Genomic DNA, 12,022 nt, shown 5'->3' with positions numbered 1-12,022 from the left:
GTGTTGATTCATCTTATAGTCAGTCTTCTATGACAATACAAAAACATGTTATTAACCCAAGAAGGGTTTGACCTAACCTGGTCCATTAGTTTCAGCAGATACGTTGTCAGTATCAAGATTTGGAAAGTCAGGCACAACTTTTTTGACTGGGCCCCACTGAAGTTTAAAGTGTGATATATTATTAGTCTTAAAGGCCACTTTCATACAATTCCATGTAACAACATCCATATAGCAACAAAAAATGAGCTTTTGCCTCCTCTATCTCTTTGCATATATCTTGTTATGAATACATAGTGGTGCTAGGTGGCTAGTTGAGGAGGAAGAATTCTAACCACATGTCCCTAGAGATGTGACTAAATCAAACCAATATCTTAAATGATTTGGCAAAACTCAATTAGACCACGAGGGCACATATCATTTCTACTTTTCAAATGCATAAGCTGCGCTCAGAGTCTCTGTGGTGAGATGGTGTCAGGACATAACTTTTGGTTCATGCCATTTAGTCCAGTGATCTGTCTCATGCATTAGTGAGGCCACATCACATATTTTTATTGACTATGGGTTGAGGTTCTGTTTTAGAGATTTTAAATTAGCCTGGCTGTTGGGAAGGAATTGTTCATTAAGTATCCTTAGTTCCTGTCCTCACACATTGTGAATAGTCCATTTATACTGTTCTTAGTATTTGCCTGCAAACACTAGGTTGAGCTATATAAAACTGCTCTTTGGTAGGTGAAAAACTGTCGAATATTGGCTATTTCATGATTCAGTCGATACCATTGAGAGATCGATTTCATCTCAGCTCTCCCCTTCACTCAGCTGCACGGGCCTCCTTGTTGTCCTCACACAGGCCCTTGCCTCAGGGTCTTTGAACATCTGTTTTCTCTGTCTTAATTGTTCTTTCAAATAACAACTCCCATCCTCACTTTCTTCAGAATAATTAGTATTTCTTAGAAGGATAATTAATATTTAAGAAATAATTAGTTAATAATTATTAGGATAGAAGAAATGCCATTCATCGTGCAGCCATAAACATAAAACTGCCAGGGAAAATAGATGGGAACAGAAAAAAGAAAAATTGTGTGAATGAAATGCTGATGCGTGAAGATGAGAACCTCCTGGTAGACAAAAGCTAGAGGGAGAGTTCAAGGGTTTGGTGATCACATAAACTGTCAAATACAGCTAAGGTAGCAAAATGAGCTTCTTGGTTTATTTTTTTCTTGCCCTTCATTGTTTCTATCAAACAAACATACTGGCTCTTAACCTGTTTTGATCTAGGGGCCTTTTGAAAATCTGGTTAAAATGATAGGCTTTCTGCCTGGAAAAATGCCCCTAGGCATAATGTTTTCAAAGGCCACTTAGTGGTGTGCAAAAATGTAACTTCCCTTGTTATCTGTAACTGCATTTATCTCTATCTCAAGCCTGCATCCTGCCTGACAGCAGGAAACTAATGCAGGTTCTGGCAACCAGCCACCCGCAGGGACTGCTCCATGATTTGGGGTTTAAAATAGCAGCAATAACAACAAAATCTGCTCTTTCCTCTCCTCTTCCTCCTTCTGGAGGTTAATTCTAAATGCTGGGGCTCTGCCTCGTGTTGGGGATCTGCTCTGAGCAGGTACCCCGTGGGGCCTGGGCTCCGGTCCTCGGCTTTGCCACCATTTCTTTCCTTTTCGAGGCAGCCATGTCCCCTTTGTGTTTCAGATGCACAGGCCGCGTTGCAAGTCACTGCGGCTACCTTTTTTCCTGACTGCCAAACTCTCTGTCCCAGGGTCAGGCATGGTGTGGCTGCTTTCCTGCTTTTCTCTACCTGCAGAGCCTGCGGGCTTATCCAGAGTCTCTGTCCTTGAGGCTTCATGAGGCCCTCACCCCTGCTCCCTACACATATGTGGAGCTTGCAGCTCTCTCCTTTTGCTTTTTAATTCTTAAACCATAAAACTCAAAAAGCAGTTTCTTTTCCAGGCCCTGAGGCTTGGGCAGGTGCAGAGCTCCTGACACCTCTGCCCTTCATCCAGTTCCCATTTCTTGACAAGGAGGCTCTGATGAGACAGGAGAAATAACTCAGAAAGTATTCTCCGTTTAGAAAATATGCATATGTAGTTCCTTAGTTTTCAAAAAAACATAAAGAATACATGAAAAGATAATGAAAATGATTTACAGTAGGGGATGGGTGGGAATGGATTAAAAGAGGGGAAGTGAGACGTTCCAGCCTACATTTTAAATAGTTTAGACTTTTAACTTATATTACCTATTTATGAGTTGAAAAAATAGAATGAAATGGAGAAGTACAAGAAGTCAAACCCTAAAATGGTTTACTAACAGAAACAATTAGTTCTAACTATATATCAAATTGACAGCATAACTCTAGAGAAGATATTTAACTGGAGTATATTTGAATACACCTTTGTTTCCTGGGATATAATCTAAGATAACAAAAGAGCTATAGGGAAATCTTGAACTATATTTAGTAGTTTTTTTTTGGCAGTGATATTTTGATTCTAAAACAGTTTTGTATGTATTTTAGGAGAAAGTAAATGAATTGATATATTGACGTTGTTGGCAACCAGGATTTCCCCTAAGAGAGGGGAATTATACTTATAGGCTGGAGGGACAGCAAGGAAGAACTCTGTGATATTAAATTTAGATTGGGGTTATTAATAAAAATTCATGATATTCAAATATCTATATGTAGATGTAAGTGCATATATTTATATTATACAAATAATAGAGAACTAGCACATGTATACAAACAGATAAACTAGCTAACTGTATACATTTGCTCTCCTCTGGAAAAGCCTCACAGCAATGACACCCCAGGGGCAGTGAGCACTCCTAGCATTCAGATCATGGTTGTAAATGCCATAATCCACTAAAAGAAAACAGAACTTCTTTATGAAACAGCTAAAGTGGGGAAAGTACAAAATAATCCTGGAGTTTTTTGTGACCGGAAATAATGAAGTGTTCAAAGACTACTGGGTGTTAAGAACACATGAATAGTAGTGTTATATTAAATGGTCCATGAGTCCACAGGGATGTCCAGAAATAGGAAGGGCAAGAGATTGAGAGAGATTTTTTCCTTTTTAGATAGAATGAGGCCAACTAATGCAGAATGAATGACAGAACAGTCACCACTTTGTAATCTCTAGCATGATAGTTGATTTAGACAAACATGTTCACAGGACAGCATGGTGCTGTAGTTGCAGAGTAACAGCTCCCAAGAGTGTTTTTGCTCTAGTTCCAGAAGTGTGTTAACTTGACATGATGTAGGGAACCCCCCACCAACTATCCCTATTGTTCTATGAGGACAGCTGTCCACTGCTTCACCCCAGATATATCTGGCCTGAGAAACCTTGAAAACACAGCCTGTTGTACCCATGAATAAGGAGCCAGATAAGGGCCATGAAGGCCACACACATGCATCTTCAATACTTATGTAACCATGAATTAGCACTATATCAGTATAAAAAGTACAGCTTTATGCAGAATAAAGTGGCTTCTTTTGAGCACCCTCCATGATGACTCCTGCCTCCTCCTTTGCTCTTTGTGTTTCCCCAAGACCTCAATGGCAACCCTTGGACCTGGACACATGATAAGAGGAATTTTCAGGTGGGACTAAGGGTAAGGACTTTGAGATGGAGCGATTATCCTGGATTATTTGTGTGTGGGGAGTATCCAATGTAATCAGCAGGCTCCTTATAAATGCAAGATGGAGGCAGAAGAGAGAGACTTGAGAGATGGCAGTGCAAGAAGGCCTTACGTTGATATCACTGACTTTGAAAGAGGAAGTGGGTCATAAGCCAAGGGAAGCAGGGAGATAGATGGTTGAAAGGAGTGAGGCAGGATGTCAACAGTTGGTGATTGGTTCTTAGTGAAGGATATGCAAGTGTTCATTGTAATTTCTTTCAATGTTCTATAGACTTGAAAAATTTCAAGATAAAAAACAAATTAATGAAAAAAATTCTACACCCAGCATTAATCTAAGCTGGATGACTTCTGTCATTTTGCACATAGGAAAAGGCAAGAATATGAACATAGACATGAGGGTTCTTAAAAACTATTAAGTCACCAATTTGGAATCTTACTTTTCTGGTTACTTCTGTGGCACCCCTGGTCATTTTTACCCATCAACATAGGACAATATTCATCTCAGGTCTTACCTCACTAGAAGAATTTCTTTGAGGCTGAAGAATTTGCTCATTCTTTTGTTCATTTGTTTTATTCATTGATACATTTGCAGAGCCTAGAAGAGTATCTTGAATTTAGCATGTGTCCAGTAAACACTGGTTTGTGTTGGGGAAAAAAAAAGTCATTCCTGTGCTTTGCTTTCTTTACTTTTACATAGAATGCTTCACTTCTGATACCATATATGTGGGATTTTCCACCACCAAGCAGCTCTCTGTGACACCAGCTGGTTGTTCTACAACTTAATTTAGTTGGGACACTATTTACCTGGAGATGGCATCAGATCCCACAAGTTAAGGGCTCAATCCCACAAGACTGACTCCTGTTTCAGATGCTAACCCAGGTAGTAGGTCCCTGGGTTACCTAAAATTCTGTCTGACTTAGCTACAAGTTGGAAGTTCCCATGACCTCCTCCCCCTTTGGATCTAATTGATTGCTATAGTGGCTCACAGAACTCAGAGAAACACTTACTAATATTTACCTGTTTATTGAAGGATATGATAAAGGGTACAGATATGGACGTACATAGGGCAGATCTGGGACGTTTCCCAGCAGAGGAGGTTCTGTCCCCATGGAGCTGTGTGTGTTAATGCTCCCTGGTTCACCTATCTGGAAGCTCTCTGAGCTCCATACTACTGGGATTTTTATGGAGGCTTCATCAGATAGGCATGATCTATCATTAATCCCATTTCCAGCCCATCTCCCTTCTCAAGAGAATGGGGTTAGAAGGGGTAGAATTTCCAAGCACTGATGGCTTGTTCTTTCTGGTGACCAGCCCCCATCTGGGAGCCACCCAGGGTCACATCATCAGAACAAAAAACACTCCTACCACCCAGGAAATTACGAGGGTTTTAGAGCTCGGTGCCAGGAACCGGGTGGGGGCAGAGACCAATTTACATTTTCTATTATCTCACAGCTTGAACAAATGAATGGGGAAAGAACCACAAGGAGGGAACCATATTAGTTAAAATGTCATATGTCATTTATCTGCACACACATAAAACTGTGTATTTATTTTGGAACCATTACACAGCTTCCTGAAGTCCACAGACTCTAGACTTTAAACCACTCTCTACGTTTCTTCATTCCCTCTCAGTAACTTTTCTATTGATCCAGTCTTTATTTCTCTATTTTTCAATTGTCACTTCTAAATAAAACCCACCAGCTTAGCTGAGTGCCTTTTTATGTGTGTATTTTATTTCCTGGTACACATTTTAAATTCCTTCAGGAGAGACACCACTTCTTAATATACTTTTTGCGGCTCTTTTATTCAACCCCAGAACCTGATATGGTGTTCTTTTTTTGTGGGTATTTGTTATTTTTGGCTTTCCCAGTTTCCATTCATTCCTCTTCTCTTGGTAATAACATTCCATTTTCTGGGAAATCATCTCGCCTTCATTATGTGAAGGACTGTGGGTAAAACAAAGTTATCTTGCTCTTTCCTAGCTAAGTGGGGACAGGAGATCTGTGGAGGCAATAAGTTAATAGCCAACTGTAATCTTCCTCAGCATCATGATTAATTGAGCATTATAATAATTATTGTCAAACTTCTCACAATATCACATCAATGAATTTATTCATTGTGAGTCAGTGGCAGTCTTTCTGGGGTTGCTGTGTATGGATTACTGATCCAAATATATATTCTTACACACTACTCAGTTGTCAGGGTAATTTATTGTATAACCTATAATTTTTGATTTTCAGCTGCACAAAAGAAGGGAAGCTAGGCAGCCCCCCTTCAGTCCCCCAGTGACAGCTAACTAGCAAGATATTTAAGCTGAGGGACCCTAGCTCCTGCAGTTTTCTCATGCTTATGGGATTCACACTCCTGTCAGCACTTGTCCTGCATGTATCCCATGTTGTGATTGGGACGTTAGAAGATGTGTCTGGGGTGTCCAATGCCTCCATGATGTTGTAGCAGGTGTTGTGTCCCTTCTGGAAGCTGAGTAAACTTAGGGCTGGCAAGCTTATTGTGTCCTGTGCATTTGGTTGACAGTTGTGCAGTGTATGACTCAGGATCAGCGAATGATTCTGTTCTCCCGGGACTTTGAATCCTAGATTGTTGGCTTATGCTCTAAATGGATTTCTAAAAATTTTTACTGGCAGCACAGTGCTCTGGCTAAACAGTAGAATAGTACTTGTCCTCTAGATGTCAGAGCTTCTTGTGTTTCTATTTCTAAGCTTTCCCACTGATTCTGTTAGCATGCTCTTGCCAGTGAATTCCCATTTACTTAAGTTAACCAGGGTTGGCTTCTGTTGGTTGCAACTAAAGAACTCTAATGTAACTAGGACTAAGGTAAGTTCTCAATACATCTTAATGATAATGGTTAGTGTCTCATTTAGCTGCTCCTAGGGAATAAACCACCTCTAAACATAGTGGCTTAAAACAACAACCGTTTTTTAGCTGACAGTCCTGCAGTTCTGCAGGGTAGACTATGTTCAGCTGGATGATTATCTTGGTTTTTCATGTTTGTGGTAAGGTAGTCAGCTGGGCTGCTTTGCTTCTGGGGGCTGGCTGACCATCTATGAAGTTGCCTGGGCTTTTCAGATGGTGGTGGTGGTTGGGGGAGCTCAAGAGACTGAGGGAAGTGCTATGGGCTGAATTATATTTCCACCAACTTCCTGTTGAAGCTCTCTCATAGCTCAGACTGTGACTGTATTTGGAGATAGGACCTTCAATGAGGTGATCATGTTAACATGAGGCCATTGGTATGGGCTCTGATGCAATCTGATTGGTGTTCTTATAAGAAAAAGAAATTTGGACACAGACTCTACGGGTGCACACTCAGAGGAAATATGTGAAGACACAGCATGAGGGCAGCTATCTGCAGGCCAAGGGAGGAGGTCTCAGAAGAAACCAAACCTGCCAACTCCTTTATCCTGGACTTCAGCCTCCGGAACTATGAGAAAATAAGTCTTTCTTGTTTAAGCCACCCAGTCAATGGTATTTTGTTATGGCAGCCTAAGCAAACTAACAGGAAGCACACAAGGTCTCTCACAGCTTGTGCTCAAAATTAGCAGGATATCACTTCAGCAGCATTATATTGATCAAGCTGAGTCACAAGTCCAGCCCAGAAGTCTTGTTACAAATAGCTATGGATGCAGCAAGGAGAATAATTATGGCCATATTTGTAAAAAATCTGGAATAGAAAGGCATACAGTATAGAAATAGATATTAATACAGAAAATGTTGTTGGGTACTTTAATCTGTAATCAAAATGTTTTATCCAAAGCATGTTTCTATTTGGTTTGAGTGGAATAAGCTAGCTCAAATCTTTGTCTCATGGCCTGCTCCGTGAAAATATGCCCACCTTCTCTACAAGACCCTACTTTGTAATATGAATTAAAGTGCTTTGACAAGGGACCAGAATGTGGGAGGAATGGTATATTTTCCTTTATAGGTCAAGCTACATCATTAGAGCTTAAAAATTAGTATTATCATGTCTTACTAATTTTTCAGAGAAATGGTAGCTAAAGTCTTGTCACAAAGATTGGAGTGGTAGAGGAGGTCAGAGATAGACCTTACATTAAAAAATATGTATATATATATGGATGTGTGTGTGCCAATCCTTCAAAGTGGGGTCTATCTCACTCACCTTTGCATCTCTCCATGATAATGTCAGGCTTCACAGAGAAGATGCTCAAATACTGAAGAGTTAACACTGGCTTCTATAGTGGAGATTGCCATCATTAGTTATGTCCCACCTCATATCCCTGGAAAATGCATTATTATTATTTTTACAATTTACAATTTTGTTATTTGTTTGCTTCCACATTAGTGAGTGCTTCTTCCATGAGAATATCAGTGCCATGAAGGCAGGGAACTGGTCTGGTCTGTTATCTTTGAGATACTGCCTCATCTCTGGCTCCCAGCACAGTTAGAGACACACAGAGTAGAAAGAATGACACTTTTCTTAGGGCTCTTCATTCAGTCAGTGAGCACTGTGCCAACTGTGGAGCTAGATACTGGGAACCAAGAGGAATGAGATAGGACCCTGCCTTCTGGGGGCTCTGAGTGGAGAGGAGCATATGCTTCCTATCTTCTGATTCCCAGATTGATCATTTGTGCTACATATTTTATCTTTACCATTGAAGTTGAGCACTCTGAATGCAGGATCTTAACGATCTTTGTATGTCTACAGAAACCAGCATAGATCATGAAAATAAAATAGTACTTTTTAAAGCATTTACAAAGCTCTAAGGGGGCTTTATAAATGTGATAAATTATTATTAATTGTCCAGTAAAGAACAATCTATGCTCATTAACTATTTGTTGTTAATGACTGAATAAAGAGGGAGAGTATCTACATGAAAGGGTCAGAGGAAGAGTGGTATTGATGAGAAGCTAGACTCAGAGTGGGTTGTAGGCAAAGTGAGCAAAGAAAAATCGAATTCGAAAACCAGATCTCATATTGCTGCAAGGACACTCTTTTGCTGCTTATTTTCTGTGCTGGAACTTTAGAATAATTTAGCAATAATCATTTCTTTGGATGTCTAAAGGAAGCTTAAAAATGCATCTGATGCAATTTCAACACCATAGGAACAAAAAGTTCACAAAGCATTGCATGTTTGTCTACTTGAAAATTGACCTCATTATTTTCTAGCCTCAGCATGAGAAGGTCACACAAATTAATTAAAAACATACATTCAGCAGCAATCATTTAACTGTGATCTTTTGGGAGAAGGCAATCGTGTCCCAGTTTCAATTATGTGAGCTGGGTAGCCTGGAAACATATTGCACCTATAATTTTACTAATTATTAATGAAGCCCAATATAAATAATGAATTTCCTGTTGCGTTTACTAGGCCAGTGGGGCTCAGTATAGCCTGAGATAATATCACTATCCAAGACAAAGAAAACTCCAGTTGAAGTAGTGACAAAAGTGGATTTACAAAAATGCTGTCTCCATTTTAACAATAAATTCAGTTTGATAATGTTGAGGTAAACTATTGAGATGGAAGTCCCTGCAAGGTAAGATGCACACACACCATGTTAGTCACAGTTCTCTAGAGAAACAGAACCAATAGGATATATAGAGATATATAGAAGAGGAAATTTATTCAAGGAATTAGATTATGGAGGCTGAGTCTCGCAATCTACTGTGAAGAGGAAGGTTTCCTGTAAGAGATGAAACATGACCAAAGCTGAATGTCGAAGGACAGGCAGGACAGTTCCTATTGAAGGAAGCAGCACACGCAAGGCACGGAAAGGATCATGAGCCTGTCAAAGGGTTATTACTTTTATTATTATTATTATTATGGATTTATTATTATACCAGACCAGGTATCCTTGTCAAAGGAATTGGCTTTGCCATAAATTCCAAGGAAGTCACTTCTGCCAGTTGTACTAGTAAAATGTGTTTGACCACATCATGTAGGAATGGGGTATGCTTTAGATATGGATTAGATTGTGGATTAGAAAATTGTAGTTTGATTGTTTGGATCTACCACTTACTAGCTGCAAGATCTTAGGCAAGTTCTGAACTTCCTTGAGCCCTGATTTCTTATTCTAAAGTGGGGAAACCATTACTCACTATAAAGGGTATAAATTTAAATGAGAAGATACAGGTGTAAAGTCCTTTGTACTAAACTTGGCAATTAGTTTGGGCTTAATAGTTCATTTGCTATTACTGAACATCCTGCTTTTACTTTATATTGAGGATAGTTTGGAGGAGCAAAAACTATAAGGCAGAATCAGGAATAGCATTTGTAGGTATGAGACCGCGTGAGCCTGAATCAGCACGTTAGTGGTGAATGGAGGAGAAGCCACATATAGATGGAAATGACATCCTAAAGGGAACTGGCGAGCTCTATGTCTGTTGTCGTTCTTAATTTCCAATCACACTTCTGTTTGCCCACTCACTGATGTGTGTGTGTTTGGGCTGGCTTCAGAGCTCATCACCATTTTCACAGTATTTCGAATACAGCTTTGTACACATTTTGAGAGCTTCAAATAGAAGTTATTTTTATCCAAAAAAGAAAAAAAGAGATTTTTTACATTAAAATGAGCTGCCACCAGGGAGATTATAACCTAGAGGCATCGTTACTTTATTAGTTGAGCCAGTAATTGTTGGAACAAGATAACTCAGATACATAGATGGTATGTGATCCTTAATTGCTTTTGATATCTAACACAGATCATTTTGTTTTAACTAAAGTAGATGTTCATTTATTTGAAGTACTCTGGCTAGAAAGGTGGGGGCTGTGAATTCAATCCAAATACAGGAGAATGATCAGAAGAAATGTAGTGGAAAATAGCACCCGAGGGATGAGAAATCCTTGGTTTATTTCTAATTCTGTCACTGACTAGTCGGGTAAATGGGAAGAAGCTTTGTTTCTCTGACAAGTAGACATAAATGTGGGACAGAGTAAGGTGCAGTAATTGCTAATGTATTTCCTTCCCCCTACCCCTTTTATCTCTTCATTTACCCCATTGTCTTTTATTTGTTCAAAACACTAAAGCCTCAACTGTTCTAGAAGTTCAGGTAGATATGAAAGGATTTTATGAGAGGACTGTGCCAACATAACTAAAGTATGTAGGTATGATTATTCATATTACTGCTTTCTTCATGTGACCTATTGTTAATGTAAAAACAGGATTTCTACTAATGACTTTAATGTAGAAATGATTATTATTCTTAGTTAAAAGTTTTTACCATGAATTATATCATTTAAAAATCATGAATATTTATCAGCCTTGTTCAGGTTTACTAATGACACTGCCAGTGCCTTTGATGAAAGAGTAGCTCGACACAGGTCAAAGTTTTGGGATGATCATTTGTGCATTATCTGTTGCTGAGTTTGTTCATCAAATAGTACCATTCTTAGTGCACAGCAGAGTCAGTAACTGATGTGAATTGAATGTGAAAATAAGGAAGTGTTTGTTTTCTAGTTGATTTCTTTTGTTTTGATGTGATTTCTTAATACCAAGGTAAATGAATATGTAGTAATCCACATGAAAATTTAGTATCTGTCTGTGCAATACAAAGCTGGAGTAGGAAACCAAAGTATTTTGTAAAACATCCTACATAAATTATCATACCAAAAAGTTTTTACTGGGTGTCTAGAAATATGCTCCTGTTGTAAGATTTAGTATAAAAAGAGCTGTCCCAATACAAATCTGTGCTTTCAACATATATTTTGATGCTATGACTTTAAAAAAAAAGAGAAGGAAGCTTTTTAGTGAACAGTAGTGACTGAGAAATTTGTGGCACTTTAAACAATCTCGAATGGTCCACTCATTAATAAACCCTCTATTTACTTTCAGCAAATACCACGGGAGGTTGGGAACATGGCACTGGGTTAATTATGGCTGCAGGACTTTCCAAAATGACGTTGCATTGAAGACAGACCGACATTTTCAGTAATGTCATGGGTCAGAAAGGTAAGTTAATTTGTGCTATGCAAATCTATCTGGAAAGCAGCTTTATGAGTTTTACCAAGTAGAAGGAAAGAGACAGTCCTGAGAGTCATGTTGCAACGCTGCACTGGAAGGGCCTGAGAGGCCTTGTGGTTTCAGCTGCTGCTCCTCTGGTCAGCTTGGCTGGATCTAGAACTCCAGAGTGCTTGATCTGGAGGTTCTGGACTAGTCACAGACCTGGAGGGCCAGCAGAAGCATTTGGGCCAAACAGCCCCTAGTGCCAGAGGAATCTGCTCAGTGGTCAGTTTTCAAGGTGCACATGTGTATACTCACCCATGTGCAAGCATTCGAGTGAAAACACACATGCATACCACACAGTGGTGTGCAAAGAAAAGGCTTCAGAATAAGAATTAGAAAGCCTGTGTTTTTGTCCCTCTTCTGTTACTCAATAGCTCTGCATCCAGGGCAAATCACCTGGAGTGCTGA

This window comes from Manis pentadactyla, chromosome 2 (genome assembly GCF_030020395.1).
Source record: "Manis pentadactyla isolate mManPen7 chromosome 2, mManPen7.hap1, whole genome shotgun sequence".
In the NCBI taxonomy this organism is placed as follows: Eukaryota; Metazoa; Chordata; class Mammalia; order Pholidota; family Manidae; genus Manis; species Manis pentadactyla.
This window is presented reverse-complemented; position numbering follows the sequence as displayed.